A 13,495-nucleotide genomic window follows, 5' to 3' on the forward strand; every position below is an offset into this window, starting at 1 on the left:
AGCACAGCACACCTTGTTCTCTGCTGTGTCAAATTTTGCTGAAATCCAGTACATTCACCTCCAGAGGAGTCTTGAAAATATGTCAACAGTGCTCCTGTTTGCACTTAAGGTTGGACATGTGTAAGGCTAGTTGTAAAACAATGTAACTGTCATGCTGCAAGGGCCACTGAAATCCCACCTGTCTCTGCTTCACTTCAGGGATTTTTGTCCTCATTCGCCTGAGAGAGAAAAGTAGTCATTTAGCCAATAACTGTTCGCTAAGTGGCTGCAGAATAGCTTGTGCTAAATAGTGCTTGACACTTGATTTGTCTACAAATCTTCAGCTGGGCAAATGTCTGCCCAGTCCCAAGCCCCGCTTTCTTGGATACCAGGTACGGAACCTACACACAAGTCTCTGGAAACTTTTAAAGGTTAGATGTTTCCTATAAGGCAATCAAAAGTAATTTTCACTACTGTGTACACGTCTTTATGTGTTCCAGAGGGAAGATGTTCGTATGCCTTGAAAAGCTGGACGAAATCCTATCTCGTTTCTATGAGCCTGATACACTCTGATCATGCTACTTTTATGTCATGGATTCAATTTCCTTATCCAATTACTGCATGTCCTCATAGGTGTCCATAGAGGGGGAGGGTGCTTTTTTTTTCTTTTTTCTTTTCCTTGTTTCTCCAAGAAAGAAAGGTATGCCTTTCTTACTACAAGTCTACAATAACCAAAACAGCATGGTACTGGTACCAAAACAGATATATAGACCAATGGAACGGAACAGAGGCTTCAGAAATAACACCACACATCTACAACTATCTGATCTTTGACAAACCTGACAAAAACAAGCAATGGAGAAAGGCTTTCCTGTTTAATAAATGGTGTTGGGAAAACTGGCTAGCCATGTGCAGAAGACTGAAACTGGACCCCTTCCTTACATACTTTTAAATTGTAAAGGAACTTATTTAAATGGTAAATTATAAAAGTACAAATTAAATTAAATTAAAGGTACAATTTACAGTTTAAATTAAATTGTACAATTAAATTGTAAAGGTACAATTTACTTATAATAAAATGCACAGATTTTAAATGTAGTTTAAAGTGTTTTGACAAATGCATACATCTGTGTAACTATCACTCCAATCAAGATCTAGAATATTCCTATCACCCTGTCATCTTCATGCTCGTTCTAGTCAATTCATCTTAGTCCCTGCCACCTTGTTTTCTGTAACTATATTTTAGTTTTGAATGTTCTAGAACTTCATAGGAATAGAATCACTCAGCATGAATTCTTTTGTACCATGTTTCTTTTGCTCAATAAAATGCTTTGAGAATTAATCTATGTTGTTGTATCAACATTTCATTATTATTGTATTTACATTAAAATACCACAGTTTGTTTATCCATTAAATTGTTGATAGGCATTTGGGTTGTTTCTAGTTTTTGCTTTTTATGTCATTTTATGGACATATATTTTATCAGGACATAAAAAGCATTAACTGTAAATAGAAAGACTGATAAGTAGGACTACTTTAAAAGTAAGAATTTCTGTTTATCCAAAGGCATACTAAGACAGGGAAAGGCAAATTGCTGAGTGACAGAAGATAGCTGCAATACTATAACCAGAATATACAAGTAATTCCTACAACTCATTTCATTTATTTTAAGTAAACATCTAGTAGTATAATTCTTCTGCCTTAGGTTAAGATACATTTGCTTTTATTTAGAAAAATGAATAAAACTACTGAACCGTTTTCCCAAGTGTTTGTACTGTTTTGTAGTCAGCAATGTATGAAAGTCCATGCTCCACCTCTTGGCCAACATTTGGTATTATCATCTTGAATTTTAACCATTCTAGTGAGTATAAAGTAGTTTCTTACTTTGGTTTTAATTTACATTTTCCTGATAACTAAAGTGTTGAGCACCTTTTCATTTGCTTACTGGCTATTCACATGTCTTCCTTTTTTATATAAAATGGCATCTTCTTTATTTTGCATAGATTAATTTCAGAACAAAATTTAAAAAACCCCACAATACACAACATCCAAGCCTGTTGTCAAATTAGGGAGGAAATGGGGCTTGATGCCCTTGTTTCCTGCCTTAGATACAAGGATGGGAGAGAAAAATCACTAGGCATCATCAGAGTGAGGCAGATGGGACAGGGCCACTCAAAGCTGTGGTGGGAGCCCTGAGAACACTACACAGAGCGCACAAGGTTTCCAAGCGTGATCTATTTCCTGATCTATTCTTTCCCTGTGAGATACAACCTCATTGCCCTCAAACTGGAGGATCTCATCAGGAACAGTAGCAGTGGGTTCCTCTGCTGTCACTTCATCTTCATTGATACCAGGCCTAGCTTGATCATGCAGTAGATGTAGTTGGAGTGGGTCTGTGGATCCTCAAGGAAGAAGTCAGAAGAGCAGCTTGGTTTCCAACAGCAGCACCACCCGGTCCTTGACAGTCTTGTCATTCTTGTCCACCTCAGCCTTCTGCCACAGCGTTTCCACAACGCGGTGGTCATGGTGATTACCAGGTGCCCTTTGGCCATCAGGTAACCATCATAGAGGTGTCCCAAAGTGCCTGGGCTTTCACAATCTGCTCCATAATGGCTGTCAAGCCATAGATGCTGGTCACAATGCAGCAAGTGAAGACTCAAGTCTATTGGAAACTGTCACCTTGTCAACCTTCTTATCCAAGATTATTTTCATGAACTTGCAGAAGTTCTCAAGCTTTACTTTGCACTCTTCCATTTTCTTCTTCTCCTCCTCACCTTCAGGTAGCTCCAGACCCTCCTTGGTAACTGAGATGAGGCCCTTCCCATTAAACTCCTTGAGCTGTTGCATATAGTACTTATCAGTGGGGTTGGTATTATACACTACCTTAAAGCCCCGCTTCTGCACTCACTCCACGAAAGCAGAGCTGGCCACCTGTTCGTTGCTCTCACCAGTGATGTAGTAGGTGTATCCTTCATTAAAAAAAAAAAAAAAAAAAAAAGACATATTCTGACAGAGATGTCATCCCTTCTCCAGACTGGGAGGTGTGAAAGTGCAGCAGCTCGGACAGGTGTTGCCAGTTAGGGGAGTCCTGGGGGATTCCAAATTTTAGATTTTCAGAGAATACCTCATAGAATTTCTTGTAATTCTCTTTGTCTTCTGCCAACTCAGCGAAGAGCTCAAGGTGCTACTTAACAATGTTTTCGTGAATGGCTTTCAAGATTTTGCTCTGCTGGAGCATTTCTCAAATGTTCAAGGGTAGATCCTCAGAGTCAACCGTACCACAGATAAAGTTGAGATCCTCTGGTATCAGTTCATCACAGCTGTGCACGATGAACACATGAAGGATGTAGAGTTTGATGGTGTCTTTTTTCTTATTATTCCCAAAGAAATCAAAAGGAGCCTGACTAGCGATGAATAGCAATGCCCTGAATTCCAACTGACCTTCTATAGAGAAGTGCTTGACTGCCAGGTGGTCTTCCCAGTCATTAGTGTGGCTATTACGGAATTCTCCATACTTCTCCTGGGTGATGTAATCATGGTTTCTTGTCCAAATAGGCTTGGTCTTGTTTAGTTCTTTCTGATCAATGTATTTCTCTCTGATCTTCTTGGTTTTCTTTTTCTTATCCTTGCCACTGTCATCCTCCTCCTTTGAACCCACATTTTCAGTCTTGGGCTTTTCCTCATTATCTTTATCCTCCTATTATTTCTTGCCTTTCTCTTCCCCTGCTTCATCATCACTGATTGCCTTCTCTCTTTCCTTCCTCAGATAGAGGGTGATGGGTTAGCCTATGAACTGTGAGCGCTTTTTCACTGCATCTTTGACCCATCTCTCTTCTAAGTACTCTGTCTGGTTTTCTTTAAGGTGGAGGATCATTTTGGTACCCCTGCCATGGTCAGCACATACAGCGAAGGAACCCCCACCAAAGGACTCCCAGGTTCACTGTTCATCATCATTGTGCTTTGTGATCACAACCACTTTCTCTGCCACCACATAGGCAGAATGAAAGCCAGCACCAAATTGACAATCATGGAGATGTCTGCACCAGCCTGAAGAGCCTCCATAAATCCTTTAGTATCAGACTTGGCAATGGTTCCCAAAGTATTTATGAAATCAGCTTTGTCATGCCAATGCCTGTGTCCACCAAAGTCAGGGTGCATTCCTGAGGGTTAGGCATGATGTCAATTTTCAGCTCTTTACCACTGTCCAACTTGCAAGTGTCTGCCAGGCCCTCATACAGAATCATGTCCAAGGTATCAGAAACTTTAGAAATCAACTCTTGAAGGAAAATCTGCTTGTTGGAATAGAAGATATTGATAATAAGAGACCTGAGTTAGGCAATTTTTGTCTGAAAGGCAAAAGTCTCCACCTCCTCCTCTTCATGGTGCACTTCCTCAGGCATTTTGAAAAGAAAAGCCTTACAAGTACTAGAGAGCAAGGTGGGTTGGGACTGTCCCACACGCATGGGGCACCAGGCTGTGCAACAGTGACTTGGAGCCCATATGTCTTCCTTTGAATTGAATTGTCTATTCAAGTCTTTTGTACATTTTTCAAAATGACGTTATTGTCTTTTTATTATTGAGTTTTAAGAGTTTCCTAACATACTCTGGATAAAAGTCATTTGTCAGATATTTGTGTTACAAATGTGTTGTGTTTTGCTATTTTCTTAATTTTGTCTTTTGATGAGCACGCACTCATACACATACATACAGTGGAATACTGTAAAGTCTTAAAAACAAGAAAATGCTGTCATTTACAGCAACATGGATGGAACTGGAGGACATTATGCTAAGAGAAATAAACCAGGAACCAAAAGACAAATACTGTATGATCCCATTTATGTGCAGAATCTAAAAAAGTCAATCTGGTAGAAACAGAGTAGAAAGGTTGTTACAAAAGGTTGGGGGAAGGGAGAGAGATGGGGAATGGGAAGATGTTGATCAAAGGATACAAAATTTCAGTTAGACTGGAGGAATAAGTTTTAGTGATCTATTGCACTGCATGATGGCCACAGTTAATAATGTGTTGTATATGTCAAAATTGCGAAAAGAATCAATTTTTAATTTTCTCACCACAAAAAGAAAGATAATTTGGCATTATGGTGTGAATACCCCAAAAATGATGTGTTGAAAACTTGATTCCCAGTGAAGCAGTGTTACGAGGTGAGGCCTAATGGGAGACATTTAGGTCATGAGGGTTCTACTCTCACAAATGAATTGATGCCTGTTGTAAAAGGGCTTGAAACTGCAAGTTCAGTCTCTTGCTCTCTCTTCTGCCATAAGATAGGCAGCAAGAAGGCCTTTCCCAGATGCCAACCCCTCAATCTTGAATTTTCCAGCCTCCAGAACCATGAGCCAATACATTTTCATTATAAATTAACCTACCTCAGGTATTCTGTTACAGCCCCACAAAACAAATTGAGACAGTTGGTGAGGTAATTAGCTTCACTGAATCTTTCTACAATATATACATAGAGCAAGACATCATGTTATACTCATACACAATTATTTTTTGTCAAGTAAAATTTCAAAAAACGTTTTAAAGTATGTTGTTCAGTGTCCTAATAATTGGTGAAATTCCCCTTCTCTTTCTGTTATTGATTCATAATTTAATTCTGTTATAGTCGTATAATATTTTATATTACTTGACTCTTATGGATCTTATTAAATTTACTTTGAGTTCATTTATAGACTAGCAACAACCTACGTTGGTAAATGTTCTACATGTGCTAACAAAAAATGTCAATTCTGCTGCTAGTAGGTAGAATTTTTCATAAATATCAATTAGGTCAAGTTTGTTAATTGTGTTCTTCAGGTCTTACATAGCCTTACTGATTTTCTGCATACATTTTCTATCAATTATTGGGAGAAGAATATGGAAATTTCCTATATGATTTTAGATGTATTTATTTCTCTTTTTATTTACAACAGTTTGCTTCACGTATTTTGAAGGTTTTGTTTTGTTTTGTTTTTGAGATGGAGTCTTGCTCTGTCGCCCAGGCTGGAGTGCAGTGGCACGATCTCGGCTTATTGCAACCTCCGCTTCCCAGGTTCAAGTGATTCTCCTGCCTTAGCCTCCCAGGTATCTAGGTCTATAGGCACGTGCCACCATGTCCGGCTAATTTTTGCATATTTAGTAGAGACAGAGTTTCACCATGTTGACCAGGCTGGTCTCAAACTCCTGACTTCAAGTGATCTGCCTGCCTCACCCTCCCAAAGTGCTGGGATTACAGGCATTAGCCACCACACCCACCCTATTTTGAGGTTTTGTTATTAGGTACATAAGATTTTATATTATTGTTGGCAGACAATTGTCCATGGGTTGCTTGCATATCTACAGGTTTTCTGAACAAAACCAAGGCATTAACAGTCTGAGCTCTTTCACATTGTGATTATTTTACCTTTTTTTTTGTAAAATAGTTTTGCTTGGTATAAAATTATATGTTTATAATTTTCATCTTTCAGTAGTTAAAAGATGTTGCTCTCCTACTTTTCCCTTATATTACTTCTGATGCGGCTGCCATTCTTAGCTTTGTTCCTGTGTATATATGTTCTTTCTTCCCTGCTGACTGCTTAAATTTTTCCCACTAAAAAAATTATCATCATATTGTATTAGTCCATTTTCATACTGCTATGAAGAAATACCTGGGACTGGGTAATTTATAAAGGAAAAGAGTTTAATGAAATCACAGTTTCACATGGCTAGGGAGGCCTTAAAATCATGATGGAAGGTGAATGAGGAACAAAGGCATATCTTACACGGCAGCAGGCAAGAGAGCTTGTGCAGGGGAGCTGCCCTTTATAAAAGCATCAGATCTTGTGAGACGTAGTCACCATCACAAGAAGAGCACAGGAAAAACCCACCCCCATGATCCAATTACCTCCCACTTGATCCCTCCCATGACATGTAGAGATTATGGGAGCTACAATTCAAGATGAGATTTGGGTGGGGACACAGCCAAACCATATCATTCCATGTCTAGCCCCTCCCAGATCTCATGTCTTCACATTTCAAAACCAATCCTGCCTCCCAAACAGTCCCCCAAAGTCTTAACTCATTTCAGCATTAACTCAAAAGTCCACAGTCCAAAGTCTCATCTAAGACAAGGCAAGCCCCTTCCATCTATGAGCCTGTAAAATCAAAAGCAAGTTAATTACTTCCTACAAATAATGGTGGTACAAGAATCGGGTTAATATAACAGTTCCAAATGGGAGAAATTGGCCAAAATAAAGGGGCTACAGTCCCCACACAAGTCTGAAATCTGGCAGGGCAGTCAAATCTTAAAGCTTTAAAATGATCTCCTTTGACTCCATGTCTGACATCCAGGTCATGCTGATGCAAGACGTGGGTTCCCACGGTCTTGGACAGCTTCTCCCCTGTGGCTTTGCAGGGTACAACTGTCCTCTCTGCTGTCTTCACAAGCTGGCATTGAGTGTCTGTGGCTTTTCCAGGCACATGGTGCAAGCTGTCAGTGGATCTTACATTCGGGGTCTAAAGGATGGTGGCCCTCTTCTCACAGCTCCAGTAGGCAGTGCCCCAGTGGGGACCCTGTGTAGCGGCTCCCACCCCACATTTTCCTTCCACATTGCCCTAGCAGAGATTCTCCATGAGGGATCTGCCCCTGCAGAACACCCTTGCCTGGACATCCAGGCATTTCTGTACATCCTCTGAAATCTAGGCAGAGGTTCCTAAACCTTAATTCTTGACTTCTGTGCACCCACAGTCACAATAACACATGTAAGCTGCCAAGGCCTGGAGTTTGCAACCTCTAAAGCAATGGCCTGAGCTCTACATCGGTCCCCTGTAGCCACAGCTGGGATGTAGGGTACCAAGTCTCCAGACTGCACAAAGCAGCAAAGCCCTGGGCCTGGCCCACAAAGCCATTTTTTTTCCTCCTAGGCCTCCAGGCCTGTGATGGAAGGGGCTGCCATGAAGACTTCTGACATATTCTGGAGACACTTTCCCCATTGTCTTGGCAATTAACATTTGGCTCCTGGTTACTTACGTAAATTTCTGCAGCTAGCTTGAATTTGTCCTCGAAAAATAGGTTTTTCTTTTCTGTTGCATCATCAGCCTGCATATTCTCCAAAGGTTTATGCCTGCTTCCTCTTGAACACTTTACCACTTAGAAATTTCTTCTGCCAGATATCCTAAATCATCCCTCTCAAGTTCAAAGTTCTACAGATCTCAAGGACAGGGGCAAAATGCTGCCAGTCTCTTTGTTAAAGCATAGCAAGAGTCATCTTTGTTCCAGTTCCCAACAAGTTTCTCATCTCCATCTGACACCACGTCAGCCGGGACTTTATTGTCCATATCACTATCAGCATTTAGGTCAAAGCCATTCAACAAGTCTCTAGGAAGTTCCAAAGTTTCCCACATCTTCCTGTCTTCTTCTGAGCCGACCAAACTGTTCCAGCCTCTGCCTGTTACCCAGTTCCAAAGTCACTTCCACATTTTTGGGTATCTTTACAGCAGTGCCCCATTACTTGGTACCAATTTATGGTATTAGTCCATTTTCACATTTCTATGAAGAAATACCCAAGACTGGGTAATTTATTTTTTAAAAAGAGGTTTAATGGACTCCAGTTCCACATGGCTAGGGAGGGTAACAATCATGGTGGAAGGCAAAAGAGGAGAAAAGGCACATCTTACAAGATGGCAGGCAAGAGAGCATTTGCAGGGGAACTGCCCTTTATAAAATCATCAGATCTTGTGAGACTTACTATCATGAGAGCAGCATGGGAAAAAAATGCCCCCATGATTGGATTACCTCCCACCTAGTTTCTCCCATGACATGTGGGGATTATGGTGAAGCAGCATCATTCATCTGGGTGATACCTAAGGTTTGTTGACTCTCACCAAGGAAATCAAAGATGTGGACGCACAAGGAGTAAGGTTAAGAGCAGAGGTTTAATAGGTGAAAGAAAGAGAGAAGCTGTCTGCACAGAGAGGGATCCCAGAGAAAATGGGTTGCTGCTTCCTCAATGAAATGCAGAAGGTTTTATAGAGGAGCTTGAGGAGGCAGTGTCTGATTTATGTAGGGCACAGAAGATTGGCCAGACCAGGTGTGCCATTTGTATAGTGCGTGAAGAAGCTGGCCACCCCACTGTAATCTTTTATTATGCAGATGGGTTCTCTACTTGTCTGGCATCATGTTGCCTGTTCCTTTGCTGTACACATGGTGACAAAGAAAAGGGAAGATGAAGCTTCCATGTTGAACATACCTGGCTTCCAGGTAACCCTTTGCTTTTTGCACAGTTGCTGGCATTCGCCCATGCAAGCTTCCAGCTTGCTTATCTATATCTGCAGCTCGAGTTTCCAGACTGCTGTTTGTTAGAAAAAGAAACGATTTGGGGGCTGCCTTTTGTTAAAAGAGAAGCCTTGCGGAGGACTGCTTTACCCTCGCTATCTGCCTAAGTAATTTCTAGCTCCTGTATCAATGGGAGCTACGATTCAAGATGAGATTTGGGTGGGGACACAGCCAAACCATATCAGATATACCCTGATGTAATTTTCTTCATGTTTCTTTTACTTGGAATTTATTAAGCTTCTTGGAAAATGTTGGGCCGTTATTTCTTCAAATATTTATTTTCCTCTTAACCCCTTCTTCTAGGACATCAATTTCTTGTGTTAGGCTACTAAAACCTGTTCCAAAACTCACAAATACTGTTCTTTTTGGTTTGGGTTGGTTTTTTGTTTTGTTTTGTTTTTGTTTTTGTCTTTTTTTCTCTGTGTTGGATTTCAAATTATTATTATTGCTGTGTTTTCAAGTTCACTAATCTTTTCCTCTGTAGGTAGAATCTGTTATTAATTCCCTTCATGTATTTTTTGGTCTCAAATATTGTTGTTTTCATCAATATAACTTCAGTTTGGATCTTCTAAATATATATTCCAAAAGTCTGTTTATCATGTCAAGTTTTTGTCTACCTTTTTGAGCCTATTGTTTATATTTATATCATTCTTTACTAATATTATTATTGATGTCTTCATTAGTTATCTAGGGCTGCCATAGCAAAGTCCACAAAATGAGCTTAAACAAAATAAATGTGTTATCTTACAGTTTGAGAAGCCAGAGTATGAAATCAAGGTGTTGGCAGAGTGGGCTCTTTTTGAGGACTATGAGGAAAGGATCAATTCCAAGCCTCTCTCTTTGGCTTGTAACTGGTAATCTTCTTTCTGTGTCTCTTCACATCATCTTCCCTTATACATATTTTTCTCTGTGTCCGAATTTATCCCTTTTTAAAGGATACCAGTGATATTGGTTTAGGAGCTACCCTAAACCTCATGTTAACTTAGCTAATTACTTTTGCAATTACTCTATTTCCAAATAAGATCCCATTCTGAGTATTGCAATTTAGGACCTCAACATACAAATTTGGTGGGGCAGGGGATACAATTCAATGCATACAATATTATTTCTGCATGGCTTCTATTGTTTTCTTTTTTCTGCTCATTATGGGTTGAATTTCCTATTTTTTGAATGCCTGTTTATTTTTGTTTGGATGTCAGATGCTGTGAAATGTACATTCATTATGGTTTGCTAGAGAATTTTGTATCCTTTTAAATATTTTTGGTCTTTGTTCACAGACACACTTAAATTACTTGGAAACAATTTTGATCTTTTTCATGTTTGTTTTCAAGCTGTGTTAGCTGGGTCCAGAACAATTTTTAGTCTGGTTCTTCTTTACCCCATTACTGTGACAATATCCTTCTGAGGATTGTACTTGATGCTCCGTGGGTGAGGAGGCATTTCAACTCTGGCTGGTGCAATCATTGAGGATGATTCTGTCAGATCCTTCCTGCTATTTTTTCCGGGCCTGATGTAGTTTCCTCACGTGCATGCACTGATCAGTACAGAGCTGAAAATTCAAAGGGATCTTCCCATGGATGTCTGGAGCCTCTCTATGTAGTTCTCTCCTCTCCATTCCTCTTCTCTATGAGTTCTAGTCACCTTGGGCCCCCTAGATTTTGTCTCCTCAACTTGAGTATATTGCTGAGCCTCTTCCTGCATTGTACCCTGTAAATGCCTTTAAGGCACCAAGCTGGCGCAAGTTTGGCGCTCATTTTGTTGCTTGTCCTTTTCTATGCTTCCCTTTGTCAAATATCTGGGAAAAAAAAAAACAGTTCATCTATTTTGTCCATTTTGTTAAGTGGGAACATTAATTTGATCCTCTGTGTCCTTCTGGCTAAAGTAGTCTTCAAATTTGATTTTTTAAATTTTCATTTAATGCCTATTTATTGGGCTGCTATCATGTGTCAGGCACTGTTCTAAATGCAGGGAAATGCATCAGTAAACAAGAGCTGATAATAATCCCAAAGAGTGTATAATGTGGGAAACCAAACACTAAGAAACAAATATATAAGTGAACTGTCGGATGGAATTGTGTGCTAAGAAGCAAAATAAGGCAAAAAAGGCAAACAGAGAGTGCTAATGCTGAGAGAGGATTGTAATTTAAAATAAAGTGGACAGGGAAGATGCTGCAGGAAAGCAATCATTACAGCAAAGACGTGGAGGAGGCAAATTAGCAAGGCATGGAGATGTTTGGGAAAAATGCTTCCGTTTGCGGGGAGTAGGAATTGCAGAAGCCCTGAGGCAGGAGCATGCCAGGAGTGCTTAAAGAAAAACAAAGAAGCCAGTGTGGCTAGAATTGAGTGACTGAGGAAGGAGGGAGGGGAAGTATGGTCAGAGTGGTCATGGCTGGGGATGGAGAGGCTGATCTTGTAAGATGTTGAAGGCCATTATAAGCATTTTGGTTTTTATTTTGAATTATACAGAGGAGTAAAATGCTTTCACTTTTGTTGGGCAGGATCTTCTTAGCTATTATGTTAAGAACAGAGAGTCAAAGTGCAAGGGCAGATGTCAGGAGACCTTGGAATAATCTAGGCAAGAAATTCTGGTGATTGGAGACAAAAGGGGTAGCCGAAGAGGTAGTGAAACTAGCTAGATTTTGGATATATTCTGATGGTTGACAGGATTTGCTATCATTACGTTTTAGGCTTAAGAAATGCCTCCTCCTCCGTTCAATGAAGGTTCAATATTACCTTGTAATACTACAAATAGAAGAACTAGAAGTTCATACTCTTAATGCTATTTTATTATGCTAGGCCAAACCCTGTGGGAGAGTCTAGAGGCTTCCTTCAAAGACAGTGACAGAAGCAGCCTTTAATGTGCTTCTCCTAGCAGTATAAATCTGCCGTTGATTTCATTTTTATTACACACAGATCCCAATAAGTCTGTTTTGTAGTGCTTTTGACTACTTGAAACAGTAGGAAGACTATTTTTTAATCAATGTGCAAATGAAGAGGAGTTTATATTTTCTTCCAAATCTGACCTTGAATGTTCTTTGTAAACACCTAGGTGGTATTTTAAAACTGTCAACAAAATGAGTTCTTAAAAGTTATCCATGTACTTAAGCATTTGGGGGCTTTTCTGATTCTTTTTTAAGCTTATCTTTATTTGATTATATTTGTTTGGGGTTTCAAAATGTACCCCCTCCAGTTTTGCTGCTTAAGTCAAATATGGCTCGCTTTAATAAGATCTCCGAATGCTTGATCATTTATTCATTTATTTATTCATTTCATTTATTCATTCATTAAACAGACATTTATGGAGGGATGCAGTGGCTCACATCTATAATCCCAGCACTTTGGGAGGCTGAGTGGGACTATAGCCTGCACCCAGGAGTTTAAGACCAGCTCGGGCAACAAAGTGAGACCCTGTCTCTACAAAAAATTTTTAAAATTAGCTGCGTGTGGTAGTACATGCCTGTAGACCCAGCAACTTGGGAGGCTAAGGTGAGGGGATTGCTTGAGCCCAGGAGTTCAAAGCTGCAGTGAGCTATGGTGACATTGCGCTCTAGCCTGGGCAACACAGTGTCTCTAAAAACAAAACAAAACAGACATTTATTGAACAACTACTACATATCAGCCTCTGTGCTGTGCAGTGAGAGATAAACTATTTCTTAACTACACATTGCAAATTCCTAGTCCTCAAGGAATATGTTAATACATATAGAGTATATATATAATATACGATGTGATAAAAGTTAGGGAAGTTAGTAGTAACCTGCTGGCATAGGAAAATTTAGGAGTACTTTTTATGGCAGTTTTGGGGATATGAGTTTTCCAATTGGAGGGTTGGAAGTACAGGATAAAAGAGTGAAGAATGGACATTCCTGTGACAGCAATGTGCATAAAGGCTATGGGGTGGGGGAAATCATGATGTACTGGGGACCTGCAAGAGCTTCGGAATGGTTGGAGCTCTCCATTAGACTACGGAGCAGGACTACTAAGGAGTCAAGCATAGGACAGATTATGAGAAAGGTTGCTCTGACTGCAGTGTGGACAATGCATCATAGGATGGCAAGATCAGAGACAGGGAGACCTGTTAGGAGGCTGCTGCAGTTGCCTGGGAGAAGGATGCTTATAGCCTGAAATAAGCTACTGCCAGGAGGAGAATTAGAGACTTTCAAAAGATAAGAGAGAGTTCAAAGAATCAGTGTAATTGGATGTGTTTGT

The 13,495-nt window shown here is 40.0% G+C and overlaps 1 pseudogene; it reads right to left on the reverse strand.

The window, feature by feature from the left end:
- Nucleotides 1–2,382: 2,382 nt before the first annotated feature.
- LOC105532478 lies at nt 2,383–8,356 on the reverse strand (annotated as a pseudogene).
- Between the last annotated feature and the right edge of the window lie 5,139 nt (nt 8,357–13,495).

Source organism: Mandrillus leucophaeus, unplaced genomic scaffold (genome assembly GCF_000951045.1).
Source record: "Mandrillus leucophaeus isolate KB7577 unplaced genomic scaffold, Mleu.le_1.0 Scaffold960, whole genome shotgun sequence".
Lineage (NCBI taxonomy): Eukaryota > Metazoa > Chordata > Mammalia > Primates > Cercopithecidae > Mandrillus > Mandrillus leucophaeus.